The 14393-nt window shown below is 35.1% G+C and overlaps 1 long non-coding RNA gene across 1 annotated transcript; it reads left to right on the forward strand.

Annotated features, from left to right (window-relative positions):
• The first annotated feature begins 2316 nt into the window (after positions 1 to 2316).
• LOC128546659 (uncharacterized) lies at positions 2317 to 9935 on the forward strand. Its single transcript, XR_008366136.1, has 5 exons — positions 2317 to 2487; positions 4029 to 4084; positions 5858 to 6055; positions 7132 to 7275; positions 8499 to 9935. It is a non-coding gene; the product is annotated as an uncharacterized LOC128546659 (long non-coding RNA).
• Positions 9936 to 14393: the final 4458 nt, after the last annotated feature.

Genomic DNA, 14393 nt, shown 5'->3' on the forward strand with positions numbered 1-14393 from the left:
ACGTAGTTCTTTTGTGAACGAAATAAGTATGTTTACGATTAAAATAACAACACATATTTATAAATAGAAGATTTTAGATTAGCAATATCTTTTTAGATTTAATTCAGTACACCATCTGCGTAAAAATATAAATATTATATTTTCATATGTGATAATGACAGCAAACCAGCATTAATGGGGATTTGTTTTAATCGCGACTGTGCTGTTGCACGACCTTGTCATAGTGCAGACTCGGCCACTACTACGATCAAAATAATTTGAACAGGAGTTTGGTGAAGGATGATACTCAATACAGCCTTTGTCAGTTTTTTTTTTTGTAGTTTCACAGTGTTTTAATTGTATGCTAAACACAAAAAGAGGTTATAGGAAATATGCATAATGAATATGATTAGAAAACCAATCTAGTACCAGCGGAGGAGCTATTACAGGAGCTATTTGATCAAGTAGCGTCATGAGACAGAGCGATTAATGAACACTTTTTTCACTTTAGGATTTAGATTAAAGCTAGCGTTTGTTTTATTCACTTTTTTTTCAGATTTTTTAACATTAGAACGTAGAAGAGAGAGAATATTAAACTCTATTATAGCCCTTACCCTGCTGAATTTCTATAATGAACCTGTCCATCTTTCAGTTTGGACAGTACAATGAACTGTTAAACGGGGTGCTTACAAAAGGATACCGACTGAATGGCGAACAGTGCAGATCATGATCAGACTGCACGGATGTGCAAGTTGATCATGATTTACACTGGCCGCAAAGATAGACACAATCGTGTCCAGCATTAATAGGGTTAATATGAGTAGTAACTCCAGATCAGAGCAGTGTGGTTTAGATGTAATTTTGCAGTATTTAAATTAAGTGTGAAAAGAATTTTTTTGGTTGGATTTAACGTCGCACCGACACATAATAGGTCATATGGCGACTTTCCAGCTTTAATGGTGGAGGAAGACCCCAGGTGCCCCTCCGTGCATTATTTCATCACGAGCGGGCACCTGGGTAGAACCACCAACCTTCCGTAAGCCAGCTGGATGGCTTCCTCACATGAAGAATTCAGCGCCCCGAGTGAGGCTCGACCTTAACCACTCGATCACGGAGGCCCCGTGAAAAATCACTGAATGAGATATGTTATTTCGATTTTAACACATTACCAAGGACTTTTAAGTACATCCTTGACGACATTCATTAAATATTTACACGTCAATCGGTTTCTTTTCCAGCGCGCCGCTATGCCGTTTGACGCCATGACGTAATAATTGTGACGTCAGAACAGTTGTATAATAATGTACTGTTTTCTGCCTTCTTTGTTTAATAGGAAAATAAATCGGATCGTGTTAGAATTCCAATTTGATGCCATTTAAACGATAGTATCGACGACTTCCATATCTATAAAGGTATTATTCAGTTTAGAATTTTCTTATCAAGTATTTTGGAAAATTATACACATGACTCATTTTATATCAAATATTCCCACCGGAATTCATTCCAGTCGAAAATATTTCCCATGGGAATATTTTAAAAGTCTTCCCATCGGAAATATTTCCCATAGAAAATGATTCCCATAGGAATGTCCTCCCATGGTCAAAATATGGGAACGGTTTCCCATGGGAAAATCTGTAAAATGATAAAATGACAAATAACTTTTTCCAAAGTCATGTTATGATGTACCTAGTGTAAAATAAGTTTAAAAGATAATGATTTATCATTTTAAGAAACAAATATATTTCCCATGGGAAATTCCCATGGGAAATCCACTTTCCCATGGGAAATTTATCATATGTTCTTCCCATGGGAAAGTTATTTTCCCATGGGAAAGTGGATTTCCCATGGGAAAAGACCGCATTCCTATGGGAAAATAGCATTTCCCATGGGAAAGTTAAGTTTTTTATGTTGACTGCTGCTTTGTTGGTGGTATAAAATCAAATTGAAAAGTATGGCGTGCATGAGAATTTGAAGTACTTTACTTTTGCGAAAGAATTTTTAAGATAGCATGTACAGAAGTACTTGCTGTTTTTGCCACATATTGGCGTGGCAAATTAAAATTGGCGGCCATTAAATGTGATGCCACGGTCTTTCATAAAAAGTGTGACGGCCAGGGACCAACGGTCACCGTACTCTACAATGCCAAAGAATCTGTCTATGGCGGCTACAGCCCAATAACCTGGAACTCGACGCTCAGTGTGTATGGATCAAGTAGTGAAGCATTTCTCTTTCAGCTATATCACGACGGGAAGCAAAAAGCTACTAAATTTGAATTGAATGCAGGACAGTACCATTAAGCCGTTTACAACCACACAGCTTACGGTCCAACATTCGGTGGAGGTTATGACCTCTATACATTTAACGGTTCTATTAATCGTTCTGGGTCTTTCTTCCCTTTAAACGGCTGTGCTAGGTTTGGAAGTTCGTACGACATGCAGGGTGTCGGCGCAGATGATATCCATAATGGTAATTAAAACGTCACTGAATTGGAAGTTTACAAAGTAGCATGTACGTATATTTTGATTTTTTTTAAAGTGAAAACAAAGTTTAAGTGAAAGTGATTTATGAAGAAGCCATTTTCATTTTGATGTTGGTTTTTACGTTATTCATATTTATAGATATATTGATTTTTATCCCGAAATAATGTATGTGACGATACAAACATTGCAAACAAATTATAACAGATGCTACGACAATTATGCACTGTACATAAATATACGCTGTCAGCTATAATTCAACGTCAATTAGTGAGGCGTGACATATCCGCTATCCTCGGCGTTTACCTCAGTATTGTTATGGGCTAAAAGTGCAGACACGCCTCGATGCATAAAGTTGATCTATAACTCTGCATGCACACAGGCACCTAGATAATGTAAAATTTTGGAACTATGAAAAACAATTTAAAAGACTTACGTTGAGTGCATATAATATATATATATAGTAGTCGCAACTTGATCGCGATTGTTGACCTTAGGCCGATTATTTATGTAGAAATAAGGGGGGCTTAGGGTAGCCGTGTAAATTTATATAGAATAAGTTTGTACACAGTGCAGTATCAAAGTATGTATACACATATCATTACAAAAACTACAAAACAAGTGTCAGTATACTGTTATAAACATCGAGTTCCGGAAAAGGACTGCCTACAGGGGCCCCACTTCCGGACAGTCAAACGCCTTCAAAAACTCACCATTTTCAAAGAACTGTTACACATGTTTGTTTTGATGCATTAGCAATAGTGTGCGAGTGTTGAAATTTCACATAACTAGGTGGAACACAGTTTTCAGCAATTTTTTTTTATTTCTTTACAAATGGCATTCATTTTCGAAGGGGGACAACTTTTTCAGAATATTTTATGTACGGGACAGTACGGCAGAGCATGTAAGGGTCAGGTAAAGTATTGGTAACGATGTTGTTCGTTTATCAAAAATTTCTGTGTTTTGGTGATATACTCCTAAACCTTAACCAACCAATCATTTCATTGTTCCTAGTAACTACATTTACGTCCCCCCCCCCCCACCCCTTAGCTCAGTAGGTAGAGCGTTGGTCTACGGATCGCCGGGTCGTGAGTTCTCCACCTCTGATAATTCATGTGGGGAAGTTGGTAGTTACTTGCGGAGAACAGGTTTGTACTGGTACAGAATCCCTGGTTAGGTTAACTGATCGCCGTTACATGACTGAGATATAGTCCGTTTTATTTGACCTGGCGGGGCGTTAATCTCTGACATATGCAAATAATGGTCATCTCAAAAAACGAGCAAAATAGGTAGAGCAATATAATTGTTTCAATCTACGGTAACATACGACTAAAATTCAACGCTACATTTGTTACATGTACTACATACGGCGTTAAACCCAAAACAAACAAACATTTAATTTTCATACAGGTGCATAGATAAATGTCAGGTAGAATTATCATTTGTGTCATTGATTTATCTGTAGTACTTATCTATATTTGACACCTTATTTACGCGCATACAATATATTTTATGTAAAATCATGCTACTAACTAGACAGTATGTTTAACAGATGTGATGTACAATTTGCAGATGACGAAGATAAAGAAAGAAAACCGTGGCGGGAGTTGGACAACTGGAATACAAAGGTATAGCAAGAGCTGTGTTGATTGTTGTACTCCTCCAAAATTAAAGTGATTTGTGTGTGGGGAGGTGTGGGGGTCAGGTATGGTTGGGCGGGGCGGTGGGTCGTAGATTGGAGCGGAGTGTTATTGAAGGTGAATAAAGTGGATTGTTGCTCTTCTAAAATTACTTTATCACCACCCACCTATATTCAAAGTTTAACGTCAAAACCTTGAATAGTTTTGAAGTTTTGCTCCGAACACAAAATAAAATGGCAAATCTGAACACAATTTGTGACCTTGATCTTTGTCCTGCCGGCCAGTTTCGTTAGGTTGTCCACATTATCCCATAACCAGCTGTATATGTGCCAAATTTGGAGTCAGTTCCTTGAATTGTTATTAAGCTATACTCTGGATACAAAATATGACGGACAAATTTGACCTTGCTTTGACCCTGACCTGTGACCTATAGCCCTGGTTCATGCACTCATCACCACCTACTTATGTACCAGGATTAAAATCAATAGCTTGAATGGTTATTATGTCATGCCCCGGACACGAAAAGAAGGACAAATGAAGGACAAATTTGACTTTTGAGCTCCATTGACATTTGACCTCCTGACCTTGTTCATGCGCGACGTCTCGCTGCCACCTACCTTTATGACAAGTTTTAAGTTTATACCTTGAATGGTTATATAGTTATGCTCCTGACACGAACATAACGGACAAATGGACAGACACGCACAATCACTTAATACAATGTAAAGCGCCTTTGAAAGCGCCCTTGAACGTGAAATTGATCACGAAATGGGCGCTATATAAATCTTGTATACTAATAATAATAATACGTCGGGTTTTTTTTTCAAGAACGGGCGTAATATACAATTTGAAAGTTATCGTATAATGATTTTTGCGGTCGATGTATTCATGATGAGCAATATGAACTACTATATATGAAATAGATCATGTGTACAATGGTGGCATAAAACTGCCACCACTTAATTATCAGGTTTCATGAAAACTTCCAAGAAAATAATAAAGGTTTTCACGAAAAGCAAACAAAATATCACGAAAACTGATAAACATTTCATGAATGCAAGATAAATATCTTAATAACATGAAAATTTGCTCGTTACTGCTTCAAACTGCCACAGCATAATAGTAAGTTATAGTTTTCATGATACCAATTAACTTTTCATGAAAGCAGTTAACTAAGAATAGAAACGGAACATATTCAGGACGATTCTTCTGTCTTGGGATAACGTGGTTCAGGAACACTGAACAAGGTAAACAAATTATCTGGTTTCGTGAAAATTATCTGGTTACATAAAAAATTATCTGGTTCCGTGAAAAATTATATGATTTCATGAAAAATTATCTGCTTTAGTGAAAAATTATCTGCTTTCGCGAAACTTTTCGTGAAAATTTTCTTTAAGTGGTGTCAGTTCAAAGCACTAACTAACATAATTTCGTGTTAAGATATTTTAGTGGCCTCCATTATTAGCGTGAAAACCTATATTATTTTCGTGAAAGTTTTTATGAAACCTGATAATTAAGTGGTGGCAGTTTTATGCCACCATAGTTCTTCTTTCAGAGATTATATTAATTTTGTGTTCGAAAATTATGTCTATATGCTCTGTGATAGCGATTTATTACTGACATTGCGCTAAATTCTGGATGTGGTATGCAGGAGTCAATTTGTACTAATCTTGTGTCTGCCCAAAACCCTAGCGTGTGTCCTTTATCTGGTCATTTGAGTTTGATGATGTACCTTTTTTTTAATTGTGGTTTTCATTATAGGAGCTGGAAAAGCTCAAGGAAGACATTCTTACATTCAAACCGTCTCCCGACCTTAGTTTCAAGGAGGCAAGAATTGCAATGATAGGTCCAGTTGGAGCCGGGAAGTCGAGTTTCTACAATACAATAGATTCGATATTTCGTGGTCGTATAACACAAAGAGCCTGCAGTGGAAGCGCGGAGCAAAGTGTTACTACTGGGGTAGTATGTTTATGCGATTTGTATTATGACTTCGGTTTCTCTTTCTGTTAACTTTAGCTGTCCAACATTCAAGAATAATATATCTCCAAGACTTTTATTAAAACTGCATACCACATTTTGAATAAAAAATTATGAAAATGTAAATCAGTCATATTATATCATATATTGTACGGTTTCGATGTGTTTAATATTATATTTTTATTCAGCTTTCAGTTAGGTTAGGTTAGTTTTCAAATTGTATAAAAAGGTCAAGGTTGATCAAAATTAAACAATATGTTTTCAGAAAAATAAAATATGTCAGGTAACAAAACCTGTCTACTAAGAAACACCACCACTCATTTACGAAAATGTCACATACTTTGTGTATTTTGTAATAGTACTTTTGTAGGAATAATAATACCTGTCATGTGTTTACGAATCGGATAGAAATATCCGTCTCTCGGCGGTAATGAGGCTTGCCGAATTACCGCCCATGCGCAGGTTTCCGAGGGACGGATATTTCTATCCGATTCGAAAACACATGACGGATATTTTTTCTTGCATATCGTATACATGTTAGCATTTTATTCTGGCAGATTATTTTACTTGCATACCGTATTTTACAAATAACAGGTAGAAATACTTATTTAGCACTCTTTCTTATGATAGAGAATGAACACAAAGCGCGGGAAATTATCGTCCGTTAGCAGAAGTGACGTCATGATGTTTTGCGTTACGCACTATAATAAAGTTTCACTTTAGTTTTATCATTTGTAGCGTAACGTTATGTTCTTACGGTAAACTAACGTATTTTGAATCGAGAACTATACTATAAGGAAAGGAGAGAAACTATAAAGGTTCCTGTTTTTTTCATATTTTACATATACAATATATTATCAGTGCATGAACCTAGTTGTCATTAACATCACGAGAGTCATCTGGCATGGGGGTGTCAGATGGGTTTTGCCGGCATAGGTGAAAACATCGGAAATGCCAGTCCGGTGTGCAAGAAATCCGTAACTGAGTAATTTTAAAAGACTTTATATGTTCTTTTATGATGTTTTCATTTTTGTTTTCTAAACACTTTGTTTTTACAGTATATACCATACTCGGTTAGGACTGACAATGGAGACTCACCGAAGTTCATTTTGTGTGACACGCCTGGTCTCGAAGAATCTGCTGGTTTGGAAGTTAACGAGTGTAGTTACCTACTAGACGGAAACTTACCCAACTTTTACTTAGTAAGTGTGTTATTTACTTTTCTGAATGTATACATACTTTTTAAAATCCTGAAGTGAATGTTAAAATATATCATGTGCAATCGAGACATTTTGCGAATGCATGCATATACTTAATAAACTTTAATCGTCAAAAAGTTATTAAACCAGGATAGAATGAAAAGATAATCTGTTTATAAGGACATATTTCTTAATGTCCTTTTGTAAACAAATAAGAACATAGGCCGAATTCTGTGTAGGAAGTGTATAGACACACGCTCGAACTCAATAGCTCCTTTACAAAGATGAATAATTTGCATACCCTTTATATATGATTGTATAAGAAACTTGCAAAAAGAAAAATAATTTCATACACTTTTTGGCAACTGCATAATCACACACACAAATTGTTTTAAAAGCAACATGTATATACAATAATGGCCTTCTAAACCGTTTCAGTTCAATAAAAAATTCCCTTTACCTCGAAAACTGATAATTTTGAGGAGGATCCCACTACTCAAGACAGGATCCATTGTGTTGTGTTTGTGCTTGATGCAACAACATTGGATGTGGTGTCAGCTAAAGTTGTAGAGAAAATGAAAAACTTCCAGCGCATAATGAACGAAAGGGGTACTGATTTAGTCTTTCAAATGCTTTTCAAAACTAAGATGTTGTTAAACAGCTCATTGCCCTGACTGATCATACACTCCAAAAGAACTGGCATTCATGTAAATATTCCATATGTATGATTTTATGAAAAATGTTTTACACAAATATTAACTTATCGTCTTAAAATGTTGACATTTAGGAATAGTTTGAGTAAAATAAATCTACTTTTGTTGAGTTTTTCACATTGTGGCAGTGTGAACTTTAAATTGTAAAACAATGCTATTTTGTATAAAGTCAGCTTTGTTGAGACCTAATTGTGTTCAGACTAAAAAGTATGTTGAAATTATTTCTAATCGCACGAAAATGCGCATCATATGAAGGACACCTTGTCATCATGTATTTAAAAGTATAAAAGCTAAAACAAGTACAGAGATAAAACATTTGTCACATTCCCATGAGCTAATTAGAATATGACTCGTAATAAAACACCGCTAAATTTAGTTTTCTTTCATAGCATCAGATAATGTGTATGCCAAGAAAAACTTGCAAGCAGAAAATGTCCAGGATAGTGTAGTTATGTATACATGATCTTGACATGATTACGTGTAGGTATAATGATGTTACCTCTTGTACTTTAGAAATTCCACAACTTATTGTACTGACGAAGGTAGACAAGCTATGTAAAGACGTCCAAAAGGATATATCGTTCACATACAAAAGCTGGGTAGTTGAGGAACATGTCGAGAAAGCATCGCAATTTCTTGGTCTTCGCCGATCTAACGTACTTCCGGTCAAAAATTACGAGGAAGAAACAACACTTGATATCAACATAAACATTCTTACTTTACTCGCTTTAAGAAAGATTTTAGACTCGACAGAAGATTATATGCATAATCTACTGGATAGACAAAAGTTTGGGCAAATGAAAATATGCGAAAAGTAACACAATGTTTCTTGAAAGAATAAGCAACATTTTGAGGAGGAATAAAGATGTCAGTGCGTATGCTTGACATTAATGACAATAGCAATACAATGTATTTTTATGTATCCTACTACATGTGTTCTCTAGTGGTATGCTGCAATAATTCTAATGGTATTGTTAATCTATGTTTTGCTATGGTTGTAGTTTCTTTAGTGTCTGTAATGGTATCTTAAAGCTTATGCATAATCAAATTATACAATTTAGATATGATATATCTTGTACTACGTAAATGTTCAAAACCGATTATTGTCAATTTCCCGCAGCGCAAGGATTTCATATAACAGTATTAAGTCTTTAGGTTATTTATAGATTTTTTGTGTTTTCACAGCTTTCAGATTACAGTCGCTCTTTGTTAATCTAGGTAGCTTTGTTCATTTCAGGTAGTTATAACAAAAAGTCGGTGTACTTTCTTTTAATATTTATGATTTATGTAAACTTTGCTTCTAAAAATAAATACTTAGGGACACTGAGATAGATACTACTGAATTTTTCATTTACATCCATCTTTATTTCAAAAGATAAAGATGAAAGTCTTTCTACCAGACTGGAACGACTAAATAAGACATATATATTGTATCTATGAAATCTTAAACAAAATACTAGTATATCCATTTGTTAAAAGTTAAACCAGTTGGAAAGTAAGCTTTATATATTTTCATATTATATTGCACAAGGACATTTAAAACAATTAAGACCACAGTTTAATTTCAGAAAAGCACTGATCAGGTTACTTACCTGAGTCATTTCATCTAATTCAAAGGAAACCATTGCAATGTATATATTATTCACTGAGGTTAATGAGAACACAGATGGATTTTGTATTATGATACCGGCTTGATGTCCATACAGTTCATAATGTCAAACAATTCGTAAGTTGTCATAGTGATGAATGTCTTGTTGTTGATTGTTGAATACTGCAATAACTTTTAAATTCTTTATTTTATCTAGGTAATTATGTAACTCATATGACTCTGGAAATGTTTTCCCTAATCAGCCGACCGCGTAAATTTAGTAAATGTTATATGATTATATTAATATCAGCATTAGTGTTGTTGTTTTGTTTTTCAACAATAAAGGGGAGTAATTGTATAAATCTTATTTATAAAATACTTTTTTCTAATTAGATCTAATTTTTAGTTAAAAAGCAAAATTCTGAAAACTACATACATTGTAATTGATTATTATATCATGACAGTACTAATAATCTATTCACGGAAAAGTTTAAAACAATTTGCTGATAAGTGCACCAACATGCACGTGTTTGTTTACACTTTTGGCATCACTGACTAAAGTCCTACTAGAAAAACACATTTTTCTTTTAGGACTTTTGTCAGTAATGCCGAAAGTGGTCATTAACACGTGTGTATTGGTGCATATGCCATACACGTGCAAAATATGCTATATTGGTCATAACGCCTAATGCGGTTACGTTGACTCACTGGCTGCAGTACCTATTCAAATGTCGTTATGTAAAATGTCTTGTAAATACATGCATTATTAATAAAATAATAAATATCTAGTACAATAAAAACTGACAGCTTAGGAATTTTGCTGAGTGTGCATCTACTGAATTACAGTTTGTACCAGAAGAGTTTAAGAATTTGTGGATAATGCCCCTGTTTAAAACCCTAGGCTAGAATCCAAAAAACTATCAAACACTTCCTGACCTTGTCCAATCTCCAAGTAATTTCAAAGTCTTGGAGAAAGTAATAGATGTCCTAAAACGACATCTTAGTAGAAACAAGCTTGTAAGCTCCTGAAACAGAACACAACTAAGTCGACTGGAATCATTTTCTTCAGTCTTTTAATTAGAAATGCGTTACTAGTAAGGCCTTGTGTTACTTGATTTAACTGCAGATTTAAAATCATTGACCAAAGCATCATCGCATTCAACACTATTCGGACTAAATGCAAACTTCATACGCGATGAAATATTGGTTTATGCTCAATAAATGTTGTTTTCTTGCTCGTGTTGTATAGATATTGTTACATCTTAGTGGTCGCCATCAAACGGTGCGCATTGATAGTGAATTATGTACGCCTGTGTTTGGGAATACAGTGTGTCACGATCCGCTTGACTGTCAAATCCCAGTCCAGACGCATGAAATGTCTGCGATGAGTGTCTCTCACCTTACTAAAAGGCTAGTACTTGTTATTCCCAGGAAAGGTCAAATGTGATATTAAGGGACTAGTTAAAGAACCAGACTTCCTGTTCGCAAAGAACCAGGCTGTATCTAAAAAGGATTTCTCTCTCTCCCTCTCCCCCTCCCTCCCTCTCTCTCTCTCTCTCTCTCTCTCTCTCTCTCTCTCTCTCTCTCTCTCTCTCTCTCTCTCTCTCTTCTTGGGGCTGTTCTTTGCTCTGTACCTCCAATCGGATCGGTCTGTGAATGTACTTGTTAAGGATGATTTTTTCGCTCAGAAATGCTGCCTTAGCGCTACGTAAAGCGCCTATGAACGTGTTAATCACGGTAAGGGTGGTATAATAAAATAAGAATTAAAGATATAATAATGTATACTGAACCTATGAATTGTATTGAATTGAATATGTACTTTCCATGGACTGCATCCTCATTTCTAAGACGACTATCACTTTCATCTGGCCTTTAAACCTTTAGAGACTGTAACTAGAAGAGTGACGATGCCAGACCGTATTTAGATATATCTCACCGGCTCCATGTTGCAGATGCACCACAGTATGTCAAATCTTTATGCGGAAAACAAAAGTTATTCATATCAAAGCATATCTAATTACACGTTGCTGACGTGCTAGTGAAGATCGGTAGCTCTGTGATTAACTCTTACCTATAATTTCTATAACTTACTTATCCACCTTTCAATTTGGTCATTACTGTTTAAGAAATAATAAATCTGTTCCTATATTTTATCAGTTAATAAAATATGGGCAGGGGTTTGGATGCGTAATAATTAAATCACGTGTGCGTAGCACGAGTGATTTAATTATTCGCATTCAAACGACTGCCCATGTGTAATTAATTGATAAAATTATTGGAACATATTTATTATTTTGATTCAAACAACGCAAATAATTCGCATTTTACACGACTACATTTTCAGCGTAATACGTCATTCGGGTCATAAGCTGTTACAATTTACCCCCTATGCTTAGATAGAGTTGCATAGCCAATGGAACGTATAAATATTTGTTCCTTTTTATCAGAATTTTGAAAAGTATTTATAATTTAGTAATCTAACAGCTCGCAAACTAATTATGAAGAGAATCATCAAATTAGGCGAATTGAACCTGTGTTACAAGTTACGAGCTTAACTTTATATGACGTCACATCATTATGACGTCATACTTTATGTCATACATTTATGAAGTCACCGCTGAATCTTAATTATTAAATAAGCTAATTGAATTCGCATGTAGAGATCGAAACGTGTTTAACGGTCCTACACATAAGTCAGTATGACATTTTATCATATTTATGATTTGAGATGTTGTTTTCAACCGCTTGGCCCTGAAATAATTTGTATGTAATGAAACTGAAGTAGAATCTCCTATGCCACAATCATAGGGGGTGAAATGTAACAGCCAACCTTATTTTATCGTAGATTCATGTATAGGTGATTTTGCTATATGTTTATATACCAATTGCTGCAGATCGTGTTAGAATAACTGTTGATAGTGATGCATACCATAAATATACTGACTGCATGGGGAAAAGTGTAATACAAGAGCATGATCTTTACTGGTCACTCGAGTTCAGCTTGATAAGGGTTAAATCTTTTAAATCTAAAAGAGTGACAGACTCTGTCATAAATATGGAACAGCAGATCACCTCTTTATATCGGATATGAAATAAACAAATACGAAGTCTGGTACATAATCAGTTTGTTTCAAACAATAGTTTATTCATATATTTGCAACATGAAACGCTACATAATTAAGGCATGAAGGATTGAGAAGAAAGTTTACCTTATTTGAATCGCTTTACATAATCAGTTTTGTGAGTAAGTATCTTGTAAATCTCCTTATTACCTCACGATTAGACTGCTGTAACCGTTACCGTTGCTGAGTGCTAATAACCTGTAATGCAAAATGTCAAGAACTTAGCAGTTTGCTCTATAACTATGACCTCCTGCCTCAGTCGTATTACACCAATACTATAGAGGCACCATTTCTGACTCACATCTACAATACTTTATATTAGGGATATAATATGATTGTACAAGGTAGAAAGTAACATAAAAATAAAAGACACAGAGATATCAGTTGCGACATAGACCGCAATGTGATGTATTTTGTGTGTATTATGTTTCTTGAATAATTAAAGGACAATTACTTGGTGAAAAATAATCCAACCCTAACAGGAAGATAATTTGCGCATCTCCTCTTGGTAGTATAGCTTCCTATGAAGTATGGGTAAATTTCAACCAGCCGTTCTTGAGAAATACTCCAGACAAGAAATTAACTATAGTATACTATTGTTAAATTATCAAAGGGCAATAACTCAAAGAAAATATCATCCGACCAGAACACGAACAAAATATGAGCATCTCCTCTTAATGGCGATGCTTCCTGCGAAGGTGCATAATATACCATCAAGTGGTTACTGGGATGTACTCCGGACAAGAATTGTGTTATAACACAATTATTATTGTTGAATAATCGAAGGGCAATAAATAGGCGAAAAATCATCCGACCAGAACACGAAGACAATATGCGCATCTCTACTTTATAGTAAAGCTTCATATGAAGTATTGCTAATTTCAAACCTGTGGTTCCTGAGAAATACTCCGGACAATTATTGTACTATAGTATGCTACTCTTGAATAATCAAAGGGCTATAACTCATTGAAAAATCATCCGAGTGGAAGAAGGGGATAATATGCTCATCTCCTCTTGATAGCAAAGCTTTATATCAATCATAACTAAATTTCAACCTGTCGTTCTTGAGAAATACTCCGGAAAAGCATTGTACTATTATAGTATATTACTATTGAATAAGCAAAGGGCAATAACTCTGTGAAAAATCATTCGATCGGAACATGAAGACAATATAGTCATTCCATCTTTATATTGAGGCTTCCTATAAAGTTTCACTAAATTTAAAACAGTGGTTGCTAAGAAATACTCCGGAAAATAAATGTACTATCATTGAATGATCAAAGGGCCATTACTGGGTGAAAAATTATCCAACCGGAACACGAAGATAATATGTGTATTTCCTCTTGATAGTTTCGCTAAATTCCAACCAGTGATTTCTGAGAAACATACAGGACAAGAAATGCTGGACGGACGGACGGACGGACGTTCTAACGAAACGGTATTTATGTGACACCCCCATTGTTCTCTCTATTCTTCTATCAGTCACATAAAAAGAAAAAGGTCACATAAACAGAACGGAATGAATGACATCAAAGAGAAAGTACCGTTATGAAGACACTTAACCATCATTAACCTACGACTATATGCATCCAATTCGAGGATCATTAAAGCACAAGGCAATAAGATACAAACACTTGTATGACGAGAAACTGTATAAGTTTAAGTCAAATAAAACATTCTTCTTCTTCTCTTCTTCTT

This window comes from Mercenaria mercenaria, chromosome 11, assembly GCF_021730395.1.
Source record: "Mercenaria mercenaria strain notata chromosome 11, MADL_Memer_1, whole genome shotgun sequence".
NCBI classification, from domain to species: Eukaryota; Metazoa; Mollusca; class Bivalvia; order Venerida; family Veneridae; genus Mercenaria; species Mercenaria mercenaria.